The sequence below is a fragment of the Lepidochelys olivacea genome, assembly GCF_965140295.1.
Source record: "Lepidochelys olivacea isolate rLepOli2 genome assembly, chromosome: 7".
NCBI classification, from domain to species: Eukaryota; Metazoa; Chordata; order Testudines; family Cheloniidae; genus Lepidochelys; species Lepidochelys olivacea.
In genome coordinates, this window is record NC_140417.1 from 54,017,666 (window position 1) to 54,034,176 (window position 16,511).

Genomic DNA, 16,511 nt, shown 5'->3' on the forward strand with positions numbered 1-16,511 from the left:
CATGCTGGCTGTTCCTGATCACTTTCCTCTCATGCAAGTGCTTCAGGATTGATTCTTTGAGGACCTGCTCCATGATTTTTCCAGGGACTGAGGTGAGGCTGACTGGCCTGTAGTTCCCAGGATCTTCCTTCTTCCCTTTTTTAAAGATTGGCGCTACATTAGCCTTTTTCCAGTCATCCGGGACTTCCCCGGTTCGCCACGAGTTTTCAAAGATAATGGCCAGTGGCTCTGCAATCACAGCCGCCAATTCCTTCAGCACTCTCGGATGCAACTCGTCCGGCCCCATGGACTTGTGCACGTCCAGCTTTTCTAAATAGTCCCTAACCGCCTCTATCTCCACAGAGGGCTGGCCATCTCTTCCGCATTTTGTGATGCCCAGCGCAGCAGTCTGGGAGCTGACCTTGTTAGTGAAAACAGAGGCAAAAAAAGCATTGAGTACATTAGCTTTTTCCACATCCTCTGTCACTAGGTTGCCTCCCTCATTCAGTAAGGGGCCCACACATTCCTTGGCTTTCTTCTTGTTGCCAACATACCTGAAGAAACCCTTCTTGTTACTCTTGACATCTCTGGCTAGCTGCAGCTCCAGGTGCGATTTGGCCCTCCTGATAACATTCCTACATGCCCGAGCAATATTTTTATACTCTTCCCTGGTCATATGTCCAACCTTCCACTTCTTGTAAGCTTCTTTTTTATGTTTAAGATCCGCTAGGATTTCACCATTAAGCCAAGTTGGTCGCCTGCCATATTTACTATTCTTTCGACTCATCGGGATGGTTTGTCCCTGTAACCTCAACAGGGATTCCTTGAAATACAGCCAGCTCTCCTGGACTCCTTTCCCCTTCAAGTTAGTCCCCCAGGGGATCCTGGCCATCCGTTCCCTGAGGGAGTCGAAGTCTGCTTTCCTGAAGTCCAGGGTCCGTATCCTGCTGCTTACCTTTGTTCCCTGCGTCAGGATCCTGAACTCAACCAACTCATGGTCACTGCCTCCCAGATTCCCATCCACTTTTGCTTCCCCCACTAATTCTACCCGGTTTGTGAGCAGCAGGTCAAGAAAAGCACCCCCCCTAGTTGGCTCCTCTAGCACTTGCGCCAGGAAATTGTCCCCTACGCTTTCCAAAAACTTCCTGGATTGTCTATGCACCGCTGTATTGCTCTCCCAGCAGATATCAGGAAAATTAAAGTCACCCATGAGAATCAGGGCATGCGATCTAGTAGCTTCCGTGAGCTGCCGGAAGAAAGCCTCATCCACCTCATCCCCCTGGTCCGGTGGTCTATAGCAGACTCCCACCACTACATCACTCTTGTTGCACACACTTCTAAACTTAATCCAGAGACACTCAGGTTTTTCTGCAGTTTCGTACCGGAGCTCTGAGCAGTCATACTGCTCCCTTACATACAGTGCTACTCCCCCACCTTTTCTGCCCTGCCTGTCCTTCCTGAACAGTTTATAACCATCCATGACAGTACTCCAGTCATATGAGTTATCCCACCAAGTCTCTGTTATTCCGATCACGTCATAGTTCCTTGACATCACCAGGACCTCCAGTTCTCCCTGCTTGTTTCCAAGTTACATCCTGCAGCCCAGAGCCGTTACTCCTTCCACCCCTGCCAGTCAGCTACGCTGGTGAGTGGGAAGAGAAAGACAGTGGCTGCAAAACAGAGCCACTTTCCTTTTAGTATAGTGTGTATGTAAAATCAGTTTCATCTGTCCCCTGTTGTCTTCCTAGTCCCCATTAGATCTCTCAGGGGTCTGCTTCTCCCCTGGTCTGTGCAACTCCCATTTCCCTTTTCTATCTCTTCACAAATCCCCCATCCCACTTTCTCCTCTCCCCTTTCCCATCCTGACCACCTGTAACTCCCTCATCCCCCTCCCCTCTTAGACTGACTTGAGTGGATTTTGTGTTTGGCCTGGTATGTATCTTTTCAGGGCTGATGCTGGGGTCTCTGCTTACTCTGAAGAGAAATACAAACAATTTAACCCATACTCCTTCCTCCTGTCACCAGTGTGATGCTAAAATCAGCCACTTCCACCCATCTCCAGTCGCTTTCCCAGCAGCAGTTAACCCTCAGGGAAGTACGTGAGACCCAGATGGCCACCATCACCTGGGAACTGACCCATTTTCTGAGGCATGGGGTGGCCATAAAGGCTGTTGTAGCAGGGAGAAGGGAAGCCCTTGACTGCCCCAAGACCGACCTTCCCCCAACTCCTTCCTTAGCCTACCCTCCCACTGGTTCCTGACTGCTCCTGCAAGCCAGGAAGCAGCAGTGCATGGGGAGTGGGGCAGAGGATCGCTGGCCTCATGGCACAGGGTGTAAGCAGGCCAGCCAGCAGTGAATGGGCGGCTTCCCCACTTGGTGGAAGTACAAATACAAATGCTCACTGGGGTCTGAAAGAAAGCTAGGCAGGGGTGGAGGGGAGGACACCGAGGTTGGGAGATGATGGGGCTGGCTCATGGTGCAGGGAGCCATGAGTAGGGGCAGTTACTCAGTTGGAGTATGCTCTTCCACCAGGCCCCATCTCAGAAGGCTGAGGAGATGCTCATCATCTGGCGCCTAGAGTGTACAGGCCCAAAGGTGCTGGTGAGCATGGGGCAAAGTCTTGGCCAGCATTCCTTCCCTGCACACAGCCCATTGTGTCCCCACAAGGCTGTCTCACCAGGCTCTATCCCCTGCCAGCTACTGGGGCTCAGGCGGGTCACTACATTGCCAGGGCCCAATCCTCCTCTCACACTACTCTTACACCAGTGTCACTCCCTTGCCTTGAATGGAATTTCTCCTGACTTACATCAGTGTGAACAAGTCAGGAAGCAGGGCTCTGTCTCTAGCCTTATGCTTGCTGAAGAGCCTCGTACAGCCTGAAAGGTGACATGGCAGCCCTCATTCTGGTCTGTGTGCAGTCTAGTTCTGCCCTCGTAACTGCCGGTCCAGGGGAGATTATCTTCCCTCTGAATGTGTCTATTGAGAGAGAGAGAGAGAGAGAGAGAGAGAGTGCCAAGCAAATCTCCCAAGAACTGCTGGGGAGATTTCATGCTGCCCAGACTATGTGCACCAGGCATGGGGGAGGGACACAAGGCAAGACTTGCCCAATTGTTAGTTATGTCTCGGTTTGTGTGGCACCAGCAGCGTGCTAGGGGTTTTCCAGGCTGGTCAGAAGGCATGGCTGCTGCCCCAGAGAGCTTACACAATAAAACTACTTCTTTGCCTCACCATCCCCTCTCACTTCCCACTTCCCCCTTCCCCTCCCCCCACAGAGTGAGGTGATTTTAAGAACAGATTTTCAATCTCCTCCATGTTTAATTCACAGTTTGGGTCATTGCCTTCTCCTTACTCCTCACCTTGAAGTGTTTCTCTTGAGGGGAATGGGACATCCATGTGTGATACTAAGCCCCATATTCTTCATAGAGATATGCTTATGATATGAATATGGCATAACTAAGATATGTTTTATGTAAGATCAGTCATCTGAGGTATCATTGGAAAGGTTATGATTTCCTGAATGTGATTATCCAATTTGTATGCATGTATGATTTCCATATCTGAAGTTAGGAATATCGACTATGTAACAGTTACAACTGTGTTTTCACTTGGGGAACGCCCATCAGACAGTATGCAATCAGCCTGGAATGGGCCATTAGGAAGGAAAATAGGAGAATACGTATCTCCCTCCTTCCTGAGAAGTTTCCTGCGATGCTGCTTTGACACTGCAGGGTCGTGTGATCATGTCACCTGATACTGGACACCACCGTGGACTGCTGGTATTTTTCCACTAGGAGGGGGTGTGGGTCAAACTGGGAAACAAAGGATTTCTGCCATATGCAAATCCTGTTTAAAACTGGGGAGTGAGTTAATCTAGGTTCTTCTCCACTGCCTCCCTGCCCAAGAAGGAAGACTGCTGAAAACACCTGAAGAAACAAAGGAATTAAGTTGGGGGGGGCTGAGCCCAGGTGAGAAAAATCTAGCCTGTAAAAGGAATACCTGGAGATTTAAGCTGCAAACAGTGCAGTTTACCTTCAGGAAACTCTGCAACCTGCACAAAACAACATTTAGGGTGAGAATTTGCTAATATTAACCTGTTAATTTAGTGTAATAATTTTAGGTTACATGTTTTGTTTTATTTGCTCAGTAATCTGCTTTAATCTCTTTGCTATCCATTATAATCAATTAAAATCTACCTTTTGTAGTTAATAAACTTGTTTTCTGTTTATCCTATAAGCAGTTTGTGTAATTCATAACAGGGGTGGGGGGTGAAAAGCTGTGCATATCTTCCTACACATTGAGGGAGGGAGGGAATTTCATGAGTTGAGGCTGAATAGATCTGTACACAGTGCAAGACAACATAATTTTGAGTTTACACCAGAAGGCGTGTGCACTTGACTCCTGGGCAATCCCCAAGCTGAGTCTTCCCACACAGAGCTGATTGCAGACTCTGTGTGATTCTACAGCTGGGTGTGTCCCTACCTGTGTGTGTGCAGCAGGACAGGATGAGGGAGCCCAGGCTGGTGGACTGAGCGGGCTCAGTGGGATTCCAGTAAATCAGGTGGCACCCCAGAAGGGGGGTTCAGCCTGTCACACCATCTAGGGCCCATTGGTGCCACCAGAAGGTAAAATGCTCTTTCTCCTGAGAATAGTTTACGAAGGTTGACACCTTGCATCCATTACCAGAATTAAGTCAGCTTGGACGACAGGTAGTTAGGAAAGGGGTCTCGCCACTGTCCCTCCTGCATCATACTAGTGAGAACTGTTTCAAAGGAGAAACTTAACAAGAAATCCCCAGTACCAAGCTTGGCTAGTCCTAGTGCCTTGGACTTTCTGCTTCCTTGAGTTCTGAGCTGTGGTGAGAGTTTGGTCTGAATTCACCCCCTTCGTCTGTACTGGCAACTCTCACTGAAGTCAGAAGGCACAGCACACATGAGAGTCTGAGGGGAGCCTTGAGTCCAGCATGGTTAGAACACCTCCTTGCAAAGGATCAGCTGATGTGCATTTTACTATGCACAGTTGCCCAACTGTAGCACTTGTTGGAATGGACTGCGGAGCAGCCTGCATGGAGCTTCGCGGCCCTCCTGATAACTTTGTTTTCAAAAATATTTTGCCCTGACTTCACTGTGCACCACAAACCAAAACCTTGTTACCTCCCAAGACCATTTCCAGAGAAGCAGGTGACCTTGCTAGAGCAGACAGGCCCTGCCATAGGCAGGCTGCACTCCTATCTCCTAGAGATCCACTGTGAACTTGTAATGTACTGAAGCCAGGGCCATTGTATTCTAGTACTTTGTTTAATGAAGGGGGAAGAACTCTCCATGAGGCCTTATTCCCAGGAGCCCTCTTCAAGTGGTAACAAGCCACCTGCTGACAGAACTCAGGGATGAGACCAGCCCTCCCTGCATATATGTGGCTCAGTAATTGTCACATGTGATCTGTGAACTCCAGGGGGCAAAAGCTTAGGAGGGGAGGATTTGATAAGTCTGCCATAAGATTTTAAATCCTCCAGACTTAACACCATAGCAGATGAATGCAAGATCTCTAGCTGCAGTTGAGAAGAACAGTGGCAACATCTAGTGGCTATTTAAATTATAGCTTGATATTGCTTGTGGTTTATTGCACACCATAAAAAAAGTACACCATACTTTACTGCATCATAAGTTATCTTACGACACTCTACATTATCCTTCCTTTGACCTAGGCTGCTTTAGGTATATGCTCCCATCAAGTACCTTAGAAAATACCTGGTCTTCAATTCCCCTTGTAGGCAGTACACTGGAGTTCAGGTTCCTCTTCATCTACCTTCTTAGCCATTAGTAATCCCCTGGCTTTGCTTTAGGCTCATTACCTTGGTCCTGACCCCACCGTCTTGTAAAGTCTGTTTATCTCGGTCCCACTGATGTGATCTGCTGTGTTGAGAGGAATGACCCTCACTTGAGAAGGTTAACAGCGAATTTAATCAGAGCCATGGACATAGCAACTGGCTTCCAGTGTGTTTAAATCCATCTGGAGTTGCTCATAATCTTCCTCACTCAGCTTTATTAAGCAAAACAAGTCACAGCCCCATTTTGCAGTCGGCACAAATGCAGAACTTTGACTCCAGCAAGGACTGTGCATATCCCAGGACAAAAAACACAAGCTTCTAGTGCCATCTGCAAGCTGCACTATTCCCTGCACCCTCCCTCTTACAAGTCAGTTAGAAATATATTAACTGGGCGCCTTGGAATGAATTCACACCACACTATTGACACTTCTCCCTAATATGAGATGCAGCAACCAGTGTGTGGCCCTTGTGGGTATGGCTACACTGCAATTAGACACCCACAGCTGGCCTGTGCCAGCTGATTCAGGCTTGAGGGGCTGGGGCTAAGGGGCTGTTTAATTGCCATGTAGATGTTCAGGCTTGGGTTGTAGCCCAAGCTCTGGGACCATCCCACCTCTCAGGGTCCAAGACCCTGAGCCTGAACTTCTATACTGCAGTTAAACAGCCTCTTAGCCCTAGCCCCAGGAGCCTGAGTCATCTGGCATGGGCCAGCCATGGGTGCTTACAATTAGTGTAGACACACAGTGTAGACACACCCTGTGTGATTAGCCAGGGGGTGGGGAGGGAAGGGCACTGGGGAAAGGAGTGTGATTCGGGAAGAGACAAACATGTTCTGAACTAATGAGATTAGAGCTACACCTCCTTATGCCAGGAGTGAGTTCAGCCTCTAGTCTGAAGGCTGCACCCTCACTGCTGCTGAGAAAGATATTTCCTTGGCTTCCATAGCTGCTGCAACTACTAACCGATTGACAGGTTCATTTGCAAGTATGTTGTATCTTATCCTTTTTTTCCTGATCTTTAGTTGTAACTCCTGCCCCGCCCCCCAGCACATGGCTTGTCTGTCTCTGACGCACCCAGCACAATGGGGCCCAGCCCCAGCTGGGGCCTTTGGGGCTACCATAGTATCACTAGTAATAACCCTAAGACCCTAATGTTTGTGCTGTTAAGACGACTCCAGGCCCTGACATGACAATGGAGTGGCACTGGTAATACATCTCAGGCCATGTCTACACTATGAAAGTACTCCAATTTTACAGAAGTTGATTTTTGGGAACAGATTGTATAAAGTTGAGTGTATGTGTCCACACTAAGCACATTAATTCGGCGGTGTGCGTCCACAGTACCGTGGCAAGCGTCGACATTCCGAGCAGTGCACTGTGGATAGCTATCCCACAGTTCCCGCTGCCCATTGGAATTCTGGGCTGAGCTCCCAATGCCTGATGGGGCCAAAAATTTGTCACGGGTGGTTATGGGTAAATGTCGTCAGTCAACCCTCCCTCCCTCCGTGAAAGCAACGGCATACAATAATTTCGCGCCCTTTTCCCTGGATTGCCCGAGCAGACGCCATAGCACGGCCAGCATGGAGCCCGGTCAGCTCACCGCAGCAGTTATGACCATTGTAAACACCTTGCGCATTATCATGCAGTTTATGCAGAACCAGCGCCTGAAAAACCAGGCAAGGAGGCGACGGCAGCGCGGTGATGAGAACATGAACACAGATTTCTCTAAAACGGTGGTCCCCGGCAATTTGGAGATCATGGTGTTAATGGGGCAGGCTCATGCTGTGGACAGCTGACTCTGGGCCCGGGAAACAAGCACAGAATGGTGGGACTGCACAGTGTTGCAGGTTTGGGATGATTCCCAGTGGCTCCAAAACTTTTGCAAGCATAAGGGCACTTTCGTGGAACTTTGTGACTTGCTTTCCCCTGCCCTGAAGCGCAAGAATACCAAGATGAGAGCAGCCCGCACAGTTCACAAGTGAGTGGCAATAGCCCTCTGGAAGCTTGCAATGCCAGACAGCTACCGGTCAGTCGGGAATCAATTTGGAGTGGGCAAATCTACTGTGGGGACTGCTGTGATGCAAGTAGCCAACGCAATCATTGAGCTGCTGCTATCAAAGGTGGTGACTCTGGGAAATGTGCAGGTCATAGTAGATGGCTTTGCTGCAATGGGATTCCCTAACTGTGGTGGGGCTATAGACAGAACGCATATCCCTATCTTGGGACCAGACCACCAGGGCAGCCAGTATGTAAACTGCAAGGGGTACTTTTCAGTGGTGCTGCAAGCACTGGTGGATCACAAGGGACATTTCACCAACATCAACGTGGGATGGCCAGGAAAGGTTCATGACACTAGCGTCTTCAGGAACTCTGGTTTGTTTAAATGGCTGCAGGAATGGATTTACTTCCCAGACCAGAAAATAACTGTTGGGGATGTTGAAATGCCTATAGTTATCCTTTGGGACCCAGCCTACCCCTTAATGCCATGGCTCATGAAGCCGTACACAGGCACCCTGGACAGTAGTCAGGAGCTGTTCAACTATAGGCTGAGCAAGTGCAGAATGGTGGTAGAATGTGCATTTGGACATTTAAAGGGTCGCTGGCACAGTTTACTGACTCGCTCAGACCTCAGCGAAACCAGTATTCCCATTGTTATTGCTGCTTGCTGTGTGCTCCACAATCTCTGTGAGAGTAAGGGGGAGACGTTTATGGTGGGGTGGGAGGTTGAGGCAAATCGCCTGGCTGCTAAATACACGCAGCCAGACACCAGGGTAGTTAGAAGAGCACAGCAGGAAGCGCTGCACATCAGGGAAGCTTTGAAAACCAGTTTCATGACTGGCCAGGGTACTGTGTGACACTTCTGTTTGTTTCTCCTTGATGAAAACCCACCCCCTTGGTTGCCTCTAAATTCCCTGTAAGCCACCCGCCCTCCCCCTTTGATCACAGCTTGCTTGCAAAGGAAATAAAGTCACTATCATTTAAAAAACATGTATTCTTTATTAATTGATTATAAAAATAGGGAGATAACTCAAAAGGTAGCCCGGGTGGGGTGTGGGAGGAGGGGAGGAAAAGGCCACTTCAAAACTTGTTGAATGACAGTCTTCTGTTGCTTGGGCTATCCACTGGGGTGGTGTGGTTGGGTGCCCGGAGCCTCCCCACCGCGTTTTTGGGCGTCTGGGTGAGGAGGCTATGGAACTTGGGGAGGAGGGATGGTGGTTAAACAGGGGCTGCAGCGGCAGTCTGTGATCCTGCTGCCGTTCCTGAACCTCCACCAGATGCCGGAGCATGTCCATTTGATTCCGCAGTAGCCCCAGCATTGCATCATGCCTCCTCTGATCTTCCTGCCGCCACCTTTCCTCATGTTCATTGGCTGCTTTCCTCTACTCTGCTATTGTGTCCCTCCACACATTCTGCTGAGCTCTGTCAGTGCCGGACGACTGCATGAGCTCAGAGAACATTTCATCGCATGTGCGTTTTTTTCGCCACCTTATCTGAGATAGCCTTTGGGACGGAGGAGGGAGGCTTGAATCATTTGCAGCTGCTGGAGGAAAAAAAAGGGACTGAAGTATTTTGTGACAGGGTCAGGCCAGATGGCTACAGGAGAGTGATAGAAGGCAGATATATTAGCCCCAGGTTAAGTAGGTCCCTTTTCCCTGGGTAAGGTAACAGGGAAGGTTCCAGAGCAATCAGGAATTTTCTGGAAACAATTAAGGCAGACAGGCTGATTAGAACACCTTCAGCCAATCAAGAAGCTGCTAGACTCAATTAAGGCAGACTAATACGGGCACCTGAGTTTAAAAAGGAGCTCACTTCAGTTTGTGGTGTGTGCAAGGAGCTGGGAGCAAGGGGTGCAAGAAGCTGAGAGTGAGAAGGCATACTACTGGAAGACTGATAAGTACAAGCATTATCAGACATCAGGAGGAAGGTCCTGTGTTGAGAATAAAGAAGATGTTGGGAGGAGACCATGGGGAAGTAGCCCAGGGAGTAGTAGTTGTCACGCACTGTAGACGGCTGCAATCCACAGGGCCCTGGGCTGGAACCCGGAGTAGAGGGCGGGCCCGGATTCCCTCCATCCCTCCAACTCCCTACTTGATACTGGAGGAGTTGACCTGGACCATGGGTTCCACCAGAGAGGAAGGTCTCTGGGCTGTTCCCCAATCCACTAGGTGGATCAGCAGAGACTGCAGCCAAACTGAGGGCTGCTGTGAACCTCTGAGGCAAGCAAATCCGCCAATAAGCGAAGGACCCACCAAGGCAGAGGAGGAACTTTGTCACAATTTAAAAGCATACATTTTACAGAACAATGGCTATACTCTTTCACGGTGAACAATACTATTCACATTAAAGGTCACATTTTGCATCTTATATTGAGTGTCTGTGGCTTTGGTGTTAGAGATCACACACGCAGTGCCTGGCAACAGAATTCGGCTTGCAGGCGGCCATGGTAAGCCATAGCCTTTTGGCTTCTGCAACCTTCATAACAGCAGCGCTCTCCTCTCCCATACCAAGCAAAGCACGTTGAGTTGGCCATTTAGTGCTGCAGTTTTCCTGTTAACGTGCAGCAGCAGAAACCAAACAAACCCGCCAGCATCCAGTTCTCTGAGATGATTGCTTTACCCCTCCCCCCACCGTGTGGTTGGTGTCAGGGAAGATCCCTGCTAGCCAAACGCGAACAGCTCAGCGCCAATGCCCCCCACCTCCCACCGCGTGGCTAACTGCGGGGAGGATTTCTTTTCAGCCACAGGCAAACAGCCCAGTAGAAACGGCCACCTCTGAATGTCTCCTTAATTAAATTCCCCTATTTCAAGCAGGTTACCATGAACGATATCACTCTCCTGAGGATAACACAGAGAGATAAAGAACGGATGTTGCTTGAATGCCAGCAAACACCGGGACCATACCCTGCCAGGCTTTGCCATGCAATGATACCAGATTACTTGCTACTAGTATGGCATGGTAAAGTATCCTACCCTGGAGGACGGAATAAGGCTGCTCTCCCCAGAAACCTTCTGCAAAGGCTTTTAGAATACCTCCAGGAGAGCTTCATGGAAATGTCCCTGGATAATTTCCGCTCCATCCCCAGACACGTTAACAGACTTTTCCAGTAGCTGTACTGGCCATGAATGCATCCCAAGTCCTCAGGGCTGATTAATCATTAAAAAATGCTTGCTTTTATAAAATGTATTATATTTTAAAAGGTACACTCACCAGAGGTCCCTTCTCTGGCTTCGTTGGATTGGAAGGGTATTTCAGTCAGGGTGATAAAAAGATCCTGGCTGTCGGGGAGAATGGTGTGCTGTGTGCTCTCCTCAAGCTCGTCCTCCTCATCTTCCAGAGTGTAATCCATCTTCGGAGTCCACGGACAGGGGTGGGGCAATGGTTGCAGCCCGCCCCCCCACCCCCAGAATTGCGTGCAACTCAGCATAGAAGCGGCATGTCTGGGGCTCTGTCCCGGAGCATCCGTTTGATTCTTTGGTTTTCTGATACACTTGTCTGAGCTCCTTAAGTTTCACGTGGCACTGTATTGTGTCCCTGCTGTAGCCTCTGTCCCTCATGGCCTCTGAGATTTTTTGAAATGTTTTGGCATTTAGTCTTGTGGAACGTAGTTCTGATAGCATGGATTCCTCTCCTCATACAGCGATCAGATCTAGTACCTCCCGTTCAGTCCATGCTGGAGCTCTTTTTTGATTCTGGGACTGCATGGTTACCTGTGCTGATGAGCTCGCCTGGCCAAACAGGAAATGAGATTCAAAAGTTCCCGGGGCTTTCCCTGTACACCTGGCCAGTGCATCCAAGTTCAGAGTGCTGTCCAGAGCGGTCACAATGGTGTACTGTGGGATAGCTCCCGGAGGCCAATACCTTCGAATTGCATCCACACTAACCCTAATTCGAAAGGGCAATGTCGATTTCAGCGCTAATCCCCTCGTTGGAAAGGAGTATAGAAATCGGTTTTAAGAGCCCTTTATATTGAAAAAAGTGGCTTCATTGCGTGGATGGGTGCAGGGTTAATTCAATTTAACCCTGCTAAATCGGACATAAACTCGTACTGTAGATCCTGAGGAGCAAGAAGTAACACAACAGAGTATGCAAGAAGCAGAGATTTGGGAATCCATGCCCGGGGGTGCAAAGGGAGGCCAGTGTTTTGGGAACTTGCCTGTTCCCTTGTATTAAAAAAGCCAGACATTTCAATATTACCTTTCCTTTTGGGACTTCTAAGGAGGCATTACAGCATAATTGGCACTGACAAAATACGAATTGTTAATACCAACATCATGTCTGTCCTCCTTTATGGAGCAGAGTCACAGAAATCTACCTCAGAAATTAATAAGATCAATTCATTCCAAAGTAAATGAAAGAGCCTAAGAGTCCATTGGAAAGAGGTTTTGCAACATCAGAAATTCTAAGTAGAGCAAACCAATCTAAACCATCAAATATAATAAGACAACAACAATGAACATTGTTAGGGCGTAAGGATACCACGAATGCAACTGACACAGAAAGTGATAATATGGACAAGCCTTGGAGATAGAAGGAGAGCAACCTAAAGAAACATTACACAGAACAGTAGAGAAAGGAGCTAAATCCATCAACATGACACTCAGAAGCCTGAACACACAAGACCAGAATAAATTATGGAAACTGGTGGACGCCCTACACACCTGAGGTGGTGGGAAGATAAAGATAATGACTATTCCAGCCCTGCTGTGCTAGACATCCACTTTTATTATACAGCACCCAATCGCACCCTCCGCCCTTCATCATTCATTCTAATAGCAGCTGCTGAGTTCCCCTGCCCATTAAAACACCCACACAAGAGTTAATCTGTATGTGCAGTCATCACAAGGCATTGCTCTCAGGTGGCTGCCCAGGGTCATGGAGGCTGCCACCATTAATAACAGGGGGAGTGATCTACAGGCATTCTGCTTCCCTGCGGAGGTGTGTCAGAAACGAGCTCACCTCTGCTCTTTTGTCTGTGCATCTCCACTCTATGGGACAATAGGGCGAGGGAGATGCTCAGTAACTCGCTGAAATGCTCATGAAAACCCCTTCAAAGGTTGCCTGAAAGGTGATCTGCAAAGAAAAATGAGTTCAGCTGCTTTTTGATTGCTTCTTTATGGCTGATTTAAGAAGAGGCTGAAAGAGGCGTATTAAAAAATAATCATCCTTGAGCACTAGAAATTCACATCCTAGTTAAGTGGAGAATTAGCAAAAGGGTGATATCAGAAGAGCCAAGAGAGAGGAAGCTGAGCAATTGAAAGGGGAAGTGATTTCTATCTGGACTGTTTGTTTTCACTAATATCCATCTAACTTCAATGCCTACGTAAGCTTTTTGAATGAAGAAAGCCTTTGTTAAAGACTTGACACCCACATACACAAGCCCCATTTAAAAAACTCCATTGCAAGTCACCTTTAATATTGGAACAGGAGAAAAGAATGTATCCCACAACTGTACTATGGGGAGCAGCATGGACCAAGAGCTCAGCCAGAGAGGACACAGGAATTGCCAGAGCAGACCCAAAGGCCATCGAGCCCAGTGTCTGCTCTCTGACTGTAGCCACCACCAGAGCTGTTGGAGGAAGAGGCACAAAATCCCAGAGTGGGCACTTCTGGAATAATTTCCCTGTATCAACATGTTGCCTCATCCAGCATCAGATCCTGCCTCAGCCTCTGTTTCTCTCCTTGCCCAGGAAACCAAACCTCCATAACTGGCACTATTGTAGCCTTTTATTCTATTTAATGTTAATTGTATCTAAGTGGGTTCGGCTCTGGCGGCTACAGTCCCAAGTTCAACAGAGTTACCTCTGTTTGTTCTAAATTTAGAGTTCATAGGAACAGATGAAACCATAGGCAAATAACACATACAATTACAAGAGCATCTGGGATCTTTTACTAATTTTATTAAAGTTAACAACAAAGCTATAAGTGTCACAGCATATACAATTCCTATAGACACATACGGTGAACTAGTTATACCTACAGACATACTCACATCCTCCTAGATGGTGTTAGAGTCCGTTGGCCCTCTCATGGATTGACCATCAATATGGGAGTGGTTCCTGCTGGAGTTTCCCATAGGAAGCCCAATTTCCCTGCTCTGGGCACCCCTTTTTTTCTGCACACGTACATGAAAGTGTCAACCCTTGCTTTCTTATTGGTTTGTGTCCCCTGGAAACACAAGGGACCCCAAATTCTATAGGCTGGGTAGGTTCTTGTCAACATTGACGTACCACCTTTGTCTTAGGTTAGGGCACATGTTAGAGACAATATTTGTTGTTACAGGATTTTATGATTTAATTTTAATCTTCCCTGCTATACTTTTGCAATATTACTGGTTAGTACCTCTTTCCCACCATCTTTTCGGTTATTTCTCAGTCATTGTCTTGAGACGTCATTTCTTGTCTCTAAGGCCTAAAATATCTAAGCTAGAGTCCTGCAGGCCTTGGCCTACAGGCTTTTGCATTTCAGCTTGTCTTAGTCATGTCTACTACATAGTTCCTCTAAACACTGATTAATCTTATACTTCTATAATCCTACAAATAAACTCTAATTAACATACAGTGAATATATGTAACATAACATTGATTAATCATAACATCACATGATAAATGGATACTAAACTAAAAGCATTGGCTACACTATTGAAGTGCTCTCTCCTTCTGAGATGTGGTTTATTAGCCCAAAGTTAGCATTGCCTCACCTTCTCTGGCTCAGCAGTCCTGCTTAAGGGTTTTGCCCCCTGCAGGTAGCTCCAGCCAGGCCTTTCCCTCAGGCTGCTAGTGATAACTTCTTCCCTGTTCCTCCCTGACACCGGAGCTCCTGCAGATGCCTCCCTGAAGATTTCTCTCTCCTCTTTATCCTCATATCAGGACATTAGGCCTCAGCACATGCACTCTACACTTCTCTGATCTCACTGCCAGACCCACTCTGGGGCTCCCCATGCTTGTCTTAGTCTCTGGTGTCTCGCTTCACTCTCTGGGGGACCAGGTTCCCAGGAAGCCCCAGTTCAAGGCTCCCATCACATGAAGTCTGGCTGCCTGACCTAATCCCATCACCTAGATGGCAGAAGACTAGATACAAGTGGGACTGACTCCAAATCCTCCTAAAGTATAGCCCACACTGTGACACTGCCCGGTGGGGAAGTTTTTTTTCAACCCCCCATCCCAGGCAGTGGTTGGTTTTAAAGCCTGAAGTATCAAGGTTATTTTTATTATTTTAAAATGTATGTAAGTGTTAAATCCTTTTATAACTCTGGATGTTCTCATCATCCACATACATCTCCAGCCCTTTTCTTGACTCCTGCTAATCTCTTGGCCTCAACAATATCTTGTGGCAATGAGTTCCATAGGCTAATTGTGGGTTCTGTCACCATAACATTTCCTTCCATCAGTTTTAAATGTGCTGCTTAGAGTATTAAGCAGGCATCTCTTGGACTTTTATAAATAAAAGGGAATAAAAAATATAATTTCATCTTCATTGTGTGGTTTTTCTGTACAGTGAGATCAAATGGAATATGCAGGGAAGGTAGGCGTGGTTTGGCAGCTGTAGTATCTGAACAAATCAAGTGACAAAGGCAATGAGTAAAGTGCATATCAGAAGTTTATTCCTCTGCACAAACAAGTGTAAAGTGACTGTAAGTCAAAAACACAAAAGAAAACTATTTCCATACATATAGAAGCCAAACTTGGTTCTCCTTCCAGGGTCACTACCCCTCAGTTCTTTCCCCTCTCTGAACACTGACAAATTTCTTCCCAGGAGCACAGGGGAATTGCTAGACCCTTCAGGAGGAGGGGAGCAAAATCTAGCTAGGGAACAATCCTTGGTTGTACCGGACTAGTGTGTGATAAACAAAGGGGAAAACAAAAGGGAGCATTCCTACAGGTGTCCCTAGTGCGGTGGTGCCTAGGCCAGGGGTGTGTGGAAGTGACAGGGAGATGACACTGCTTACCTTCAGGGCACAGCTAACAACATCTCAGTTGTTATCCATCAAGAGCAGCTACAAACTCCATTGCCACCCCCTCCCCAAACCCCTCTTCAGGGGGCTATGTCCTCCAGTTATCTAGTCCCAAATACTCCTGCTATGGAGAGAGGGGGGTGCTGAATCCCACGGGAGAACAGACCTGCTCTGCTGCAGGCGATGGGTTATCTGTAGGGCCCTACCAAATTCACAGTCATAAAAAACGCGTCACAGACCATGAAATCTGGTCTTTTGTTTGCTTTTACCCAATACTATACAGATTTCACAGGGGAGACCAGTGTTTCTCAAATTGGGGGTCCTGCCCAAAAGGGAGTTGCATGGGGAGTCATAAGGTTGTTTTATGGGGGTTGCAGTATTGCCACCCTTACTTCTGTGCTGCCTTCAGAGCTGGGCAGCCGGAGAGCAGCAGCTGTTGGCTGGGCATCCAGCTCTGAAGGCAGCCCCCACCCAGCAGCAGAGCAGAAGTAAGGGTGGCGATACCACACCAGGCCATCCTTATTTCTGTGCTGCTGCTGGTGGCGGCGCTGCCTTCACAGAGCTGGGCTCCTGGCCAGCAGCCGCCACTTTCCAGCTGCCCAGCTCTGAAGGCAGCGCCGCCAGCAGCAATGCAGAAGTAAGGGTAGCAGCACCGCAACCCCCCCGACAACTCCTTTTTGGGTCAGGACCCCTAAAATTACAACACCATGACATTTCAGATTTAAATAATGGAAATAATGAAATTTATGATTTTTAA